Raw genomic sequence first — 7886 nt, 5'->3', positions numbered from 1 at the left:
CCAGCAGGGCTAATCCCCCAAGAGCTCATGGCCATTGTAAACTGCATGGGGTTTTACCCTGAAAGTGACTCCTTTCACGTAATAGGCAATAATTGGAGAAGGAATCCAATGCAGTGCCTGCCATATTGCCAAAAGGTATTTAATCAGGGGTCATTTCAAGAAAGGGTGAAGACTGACCTCAGAACAGCTAGTGACTGGGTAAAAGACATCTATGTGAGAGTGTCATAGAGAGGGTGCAACATAGACATAGACCTCGCTGAGAAGCTGAAATTCAGGCTGGGAAGGACACAGGGCCTGACCCTCTGTGATAGTTGATTGATTGTGTCAACTTGAGTAAAACTCAACTAAATTGGCTCAGCATAGTTCTGGTTGTGGAAGACCCACCCTAGGGAGGATTATCACCAGAATGGTATAAAAGAGAAATGAAGAAGGAAGGATTGCTTCTGTGGGGTTTATATTATTTATTATTTATTTATTTATTTATTTATTTTTATTGTTTTATTTAGAGGTGCTCCAGTCTTTGCTTTCACCTTGGATGTTGTCTCTTGGCTTCCAGTGCAGAGTCTTCAGCCTTCCAGCACCAACTCTTCAGCCTTTGGTGCAGACCCTTCAGCTTCCGGATACAAACTCACACAGGACACTACACAGGTCCAGGGGATACTTTGGATCCCTAGTGTACAGGCAGGCCTTTTTCACTCTTTCACACCAGACTGTGGCTGGCCATTATAAGCCAATCTTGTAAATTCTTATATATTTGCATATCTTATATTAAATGTTTCTCTAGTAAATATTAATACAGATTTTGGTACTGGTAATGGCTCTAGAGAAGCAAAATTGTGAAGATGAAATTCTTTAATGGTTTTAGGAGTTCCTGGAATTGGCCCTCTAACTTGATGAGACCTGAAGTTGCCGTGGTCTCTCCTTCTAATTCTGTGGGTTAATACTGACAGTCCTTGGTGTGAACTGTTTAAAATAATACTCAGTGTAGATCCATCTGACTACCCTAATTCACCACTTGTGAGATGTAAGGAATTTAGTGACTCCATATATGAAACATTTGAATATTTTTGGCAGAGTGGGAAATATAATGATGCTGGATGCTTAGTCTTAACATCTCTGGACAAATCAGTGAAGAAAAACTAGGAGTTCAAAACTTCCACAGGAAATCTAAAGTCTTCTGACTGTGAGGACAAATTAATAAAGGAAAATAAGGAATTCAAAGATTCAAATTCCCAGTTCTACACTCACAAACAAAATTTAAAAGTTTCCAAGTGTGTCCTGAAAGGAAATCTCTCCTTTAGCCACAGGGCTGAGATTGCAGAAATCCAAACACAAGCCTTCACAATTCAAATGGCTGAACTACAGCATAAATTTAATGCTCAGCCTCAAAGGCTATCTGAAGTAAAGGTGAGGTAGGGCACTGACTGGAAAAGAATAGGGTCCCATAAACTGGGATGGAGATTTTTGGGAGGATCCTGGTGAGGCTGAGGATGTTAAGCTTCTAGACACTAATGAGATTATTTTGCCAGAGGAAGAGATGTTCCCACCTACAGTGGTAGAGGCATCCCCACCCTCATCCCCTGTAGTGATGGCCTCTCCTAGTATACCTGAGGAAGCTAGTCATGTGTGACCAAGCATGATAATGCTGACACTCCTCAGGACCCACCCTCACCACCCACTTTTGCCTCTAGGCTTATAACCCATCTCAAATCCCAGAAGGCACCTAAGGGTGAGGTACATACAGTGTTATTCTTGAGGAAGCCCACTATTCTTCCAAAAAACTTCTTGAGTTTTTTAACTCTTAGAAGCAGAGGCCTGATGAGCAAATGGGGGCATGGATTTTACGGGTGTGGATTAACAGTGCCAAAAATATACACTTGGATCAGGCTGAGTTTCTTGATATGGGCCCAAAAAGCTAAGGTTCTGGACTTAATGTTGTAGCTCCTGAAGTATAGAAAGATGTTTATTTGGATGGTTGGCAGAAATATGGATCAAAAGATGGCTCACTATGAATGAGTTAGAGATGCCTGACATTCCATAGTTTACTGTTGATGAGAGGACTCAGAAACTTAGGGAAATGGGAATGCTGGAATGGATTTGTCATGTCAAACATAATCCTCTGCACTGGGATGATCCAGAAAATGTATCCTTCACTAACACCTTGAGAAACAGACTTGTGAGGGGAGCACCAGCATCTCTGAAGAGCCCTGTCATTGCTCTTCCCTCTGTGTGCCAGACCTTATAGTGGGACTCATGGTTACTCAATTGGGAAACTTAAGGGGGTTGGGTTTGATTGGATCCCGGAGCAGCAGAGGTCAAGCGACAGCACTTAATTGCCAAAGGCAGGGTGCAAGTAATCGTACTCACCATAATAGACAGCAGAAACAGAACAATGATCAGAATTGGCTGACATGTGTAGATCTATGGCACTGGCTGATCAACCATGGTGCTCCCAAAAGTAAAAACATAAGCCTGTAATTTTTTTACTAGATAAATATAATTTTTAAAAATTAAGGACAGATGAACAGAAACCTGCTTCAAATCATAGTAACAGGGGATCATGGTCTCTCAACCAGTTCCCAGATTTGAGCCAGTTTACAGATGCAGAACCCCTTGAATGAAGGGGAGATTGGGTCCCCTTGGGGAAGGACCTGGTGCACCAAAAATTTATACAGTCAATCTTTATCTCATCCTTCCCCAAAAGGACCTAAGGGCTTTTGCCCAAGGGATTGTACACTGGGGGAAGGGAAATGATCAGACATTTGGGGGACTCTCAGTTGAAAAACTAATTCTGCATCTGAACATGGAAGGAAGAAATACAATAAAATAAAAGTGTAACACATGTTTTATATAAGCACTACACACAGGAGTGGAGAAGGATGTGTGACACCCCAGAGTGCGCAGATTTCTGCACACCCCCACCCTGCCCCTCTCCCTCAAACCCAGATCACAACCAAGCTGACCTTGGTCAATGCCACCATTTAGTGGTTTCCACAAAAGACTGTCCCAAATTGTCTTACTCAGGAGACCATGTACACATAGTGATTCCAGTCTTGCATTACATGCACCTCTATTTTATCTCAAGCAATTTCTATTTTTAGAGCCAAGAAAATATTTGGAATTCAAAATAATTATTACTGATATATGTTTTGTTTTTGTTTGTTTAACAAAGTAAAACATTAACAAGCACATAAATTTACAATATACACATGTATTTAAAATGAAATTATGAAAAAGAAATATAAGATAATAAATTTGTGTTGTTTTAAAATGTTTAATTTAAAAATCACGTATAAATTCACCATCCTAAATGATCATTAATGGGTTTCTTTATTCAGAAGGAAGCTTTAATGTGTATATGCAATTTTATTTCCTCATCTAACATTAAACTACAGTAAAAGGTCTTTTTAAAAAATAAATATATAAAAATGAGAAGTACCAGAAAAAAGCAGCAATGATAGCAGATCATGAGAGGAAACTGACTTACAGACTCTAGGCAAGAAGATCTGAAGCCAGTGACGGCAAAAGCTGATATATAGACAGATAGATAGATAGATAGATAGATAGATAGATAGATAGATAGAGATAGATAGAGATATAGATATATATGATTTGCTCCATAAATTTCAGCTACCTGTGGGGATCTCTAACAATATAATGGAAACAGAGAGGCTAATATAAGGAAAATGTGATTAGAGCTATGTGAGTGGCAATTAGGCTCTTTCCGCCACAGCACACTGAATGATTTCTATATTTTTCCCAATACCAGCAGATACCTACAGTTTTATCTTCAGGAGGGTAAAGTAGAGTTTTTGATCTAGGGACTGATCCACTCATGACTGAAGAATTGAGTACCATACACAAAGGGGAATTAAGGTACTAGATGTGTATTAAGTACTTTGTACTAAGTTCTGAGACCTTTAGCCTCCTGATCCTACTTAACTACAGTTCTGGCACCCAGACTTCTACCTCCCTACTAATGGAGAACTTCTGAGTAGCTGTAGAGAATAAAGTAATGGGACAGAACATCAAATCATCCTACAGTGAAACTCAAATCCCATACATTCAATTAGAGCTTTAGACTCTCACTCGCAATCTGACCCATCAACTAAGAGTCAACAAATATTTGAAGAAATGAGATGAAAAAGAAGACAAAAATAAAGCACATTATGAAAACAAGTTATGTGCAGGTAGCAAAAAGACTTGAAAACATAATTTGTAGTTCTTCTCAGAGCTTTAAGAGGTGATATTACTAACTTGACATGTGAAGCAACTTTTTAAAAAATCCTTAATAATTAAAAGTACAATAGCAGTATTTCTTTTTTAGAAAATCATAATAAATTACAGTCCAATTTAAGAAAACCTTCCCAGAAAAAGAGTAGAAAAATAAAGAAATGAAATAGAAAAGAAAATTAAAGAACGAATGCCAGAAAGAAAAGCAGAATAACATAAATGAAAAACTTCAAGGACATTTCCCAGTACTGATACACCTGAATGACCAGGTTGAAAGAAGCCACCATATTTAATGTAATGAGGCTCATTACTGAGGCTCATCATCGTAAAACTTCAAAACACTGAGAACACAGGAAAGATCACATAAACCACCTGCAATTTAAAAGCAGTCATACATTTTTAAGTACAGAATCCAGCTGGGAGTAACCTGCCTAGCTAGCACGTGTGATGTTCTGGGTTCAATCTTCAGCACTGCAACCAATGAAAAAAAGAAAAAGAAGGTCACAAGAATGACTGATGACTTGTTAATAACAATGACAGGTGGAAGATAATTAATACCTTCAAAATCTAGAAGTAAATTATTTTCCACACAGAGTTCTACTCATGTCAAATTGTTTGTTAAGCACCCTTGCTGAAGAAATCACTGGCAGTTTTATTCCACCAAAAGGAGGAAGTAAACTACAAAACATAAGAAATGATGTAACTGACCAAAGAGAACAGGGAAGAGAATCTCCAAGGTGATGGAGAAAGAAGAGTCCAAACTGTATTCTAAGCATTGAGGGAAAGGGTTTTATATCAGAACATTTGAAAACATTTGACCAAGAAGGGCTCATGACACTGTGTCATGAGCCCTTCAAACCTTCAGAGAGAACAGGTAGACTCAGATAAGATCGATGGGACTATCATTTTATTGATGTTAACTACAATGATAGCATATAGTAGCAATTTAAAGATAAAATATAAAAAACATGCTTCTCATAAGGTTTATAATAAAGCTTAACATTATTGTTTCACTGAGCATCCTGACAAGTGTCTTCTGCTCCTTGGAGATATGAAAGCCAATTAAACTCAAGTCTGTCTAGATGATTCATTTTATACATGTATATGTGTATATCAGTACATACAAGTACAAATGCTTGTATACTAGGACTATCTCTGGAAATACAAAATTGAATCGACAGCATTCATTGTTTCAAGAGAAGACAACTGGGCTTACTGGAGTAAAAGAGTTTAAGGAAGACTCACTTTTCATTGGTTATCTTTTTCTCACAATTTCTGTAATGGAGGCACACATTAAGTGAATTAAACAACCCCTCCCCTCCAGACAATAATAATATTACAAGCAGTAGGTGCATAAGCTGCTATTTCTGTCTCTTCATCGAGCTGTTAGTTTTGCTTACCCATATGGACGCACTTGTAACACTTTCCTTCATTCCACTCTATTCAATTTTTTGCCCAATTATCCTTAGGAGGAAAAAAATCTCCCTTTTCATTTCATTTGCAAGGCAAAAAATTATCCTAATTATGGTTGAACAGAGTAGTGCTAATGATATTTCCATATCAAGGAAGGATAAATCCACAAGTTCCAAAAAGAAATTAATCATACTACAAAGTCATTGCCATCAGTTTCTAAAGACTCAAATAATTCAGATTTTTAAGGTAAATTTTCATCTATCTCCTTATTTTCTGTCTAATTGAGACTACTTTAAGTACCAGCTTTAAAGATTAAGAAACTCTTCCTTACTCAGTTTGTTTCCAGTTTAGTTTAATTACTGTACTGCAACAGCCTTGCTTCCCTGTTTCTCTGATGTGCCTGCATTATGTCTAAAATGGAGTGAGGTAGCTGCTAAGCTTGGTCCTTGCACAAGCCTACCCTACAGTACTCAGGAGCTAGAGACCTATTAGGGAAAGTAGGTCATTGATGGAGTGCACAAAAATAATCTTTAGGAAGAAATTACAATAAACAGGTAGGCATGCAAACTTCAACCTGAAAGAAAAGTTATTGATAACAAGGGAGGTAGTTGATGATAAAAAGACTCTACAATGAACAGCAAATTAATGGCCCCCTGGTCCAGTAGAAACAAACACCCAGGAGTCTGGCAGAAGCTGAAAATAGAGAAGGAAGGCTGGCTGTAAAACATAGGAGCCCCAAGGCGAGATCATATGACCAATGGCTGCAAAATAAAATTAGGTCACTAGGGCCTGCCTCTGAGCAACCAGCGAGCAGATGGGTGAGGACTTGAGCCGCTGGGAGCTGGAACTGCTGTCCCCCGCCCCCACACCTGCCTCTGGCCTCCTGGCTACGTTGGTACCTGGTTCCACACTGCAGAGGCACAGGGGGTCATAAAGGTCATTTTCTTGAGCTCCAGAAGATAGAGCAGAAGTGAACAACAGAAAGAGGGCCTCTCTCAGGCTCCTTGATGAAAATTGAAGCCAATTGGAAAAGTGAAGAGAATCTCTGCCATAAAGGCACACCAGACCACCATAGTTGGTAAGTTGGAGGGATCATCACCTCCCATCAGAACCTGGACTATCTTAAGGGGAAGGGCAACTGGAACCTGCAGTAGAACCTTGCAGAGTTCAACCCTGCAGGAGGGCAGGGAGCTCAACTTGGGACTTGCAGCCAGAAATCAGCCTGAATCTCATGAGTCTTTCACTGGCTTGCTGAGACTAATTGACTTATATCTGCACATGGCTGTCCAAGTTGTCTATTGTGACAGCAGAGACATACCCTGAAGGAGGCCCTTCGTTTTTATTTTTTATTTGTTATTCTCAAAATTATTTTTTCTCTTATTTTTAATTTTATTTTTTTCTACTCTTTCCAAATTTTTCTTTTTTCTCTTTCTTCTTTTTGTTTTCTATTTCTCTCTCTCTCTCTCTCTCTCTCTCTCTCTCTCTCTCTCTCTCTCTCTCTCTCTCTCTTGCTCTCTCACTCTCCCACATTGTTCTTCATCTCCCTTTTTGTTCCTGTTCTGGCCCTAATTTGGATTTCTTCTTTCTTTTTCTTTTAAAAATTGAAATACCTAGGAATCAATCTAATGAAGGAAGCAAAAGGCCTCTACATTGAGAACTACAGCACTCTGAAAAAAGAGATCAAAGAGGATATAAGAAAATGGAAAGACATCACCTGTTCCTGAATAGGAAGAACCAATATAGTGAAAATGGCCTTACTTCCAAAACTTCTATACAGATTCAATGCAATCCCAAGTGAAATCCCAACAGCATACTTTACAGAACTAGAGAAAACAATCCAAAAGTTCATCTGGAACCAAAAGAGACCTAGAATAGCAAAAGCAATTCTAGCCAACAGAGTCATGGCAGGGGGTATCACAATTCCCAACTTGAAACTGTACTGAAAAGCCACTTTGATAAAAACAGCAAGGTACTGGCAAATAAACAGACCAGAAGATCAGTAGAATAGATTAGAAGATGCAGAAACAACTGCAGACATACTCAGCTACCTCATCTTTGACAAAGGAGCCAACTATCCTCAATGAAGGAAAGATAGCTTCTTTAATAAATTGTGTTGGAAAAACTGGATTGCAACTTGCCAAAGATTAAAATTAGACCCGTATCTTTCACCATGCACTAAACTAAAATTGAAGTGGATTAAAGATCTAAATATTAAAACAGAAACACTAAACTTGCTGGAA

Source organism: Heterocephalus glaber, unplaced genomic scaffold (genome assembly GCF_053883595.1).
Source record: "Heterocephalus glaber isolate CG9 unplaced genomic scaffold, H.glaber_assembly_v1.0 deba00001662, whole genome shotgun sequence".
Taxonomy (NCBI): domain Eukaryota; kingdom Metazoa; phylum Chordata; class Mammalia; order Rodentia; family Bathyergidae; genus Heterocephalus; species Heterocephalus glaber.
The sequence above is the reverse complement of the archived record's forward strand: the minus strand, read 5'-3'. Positions refer to the sequence as shown.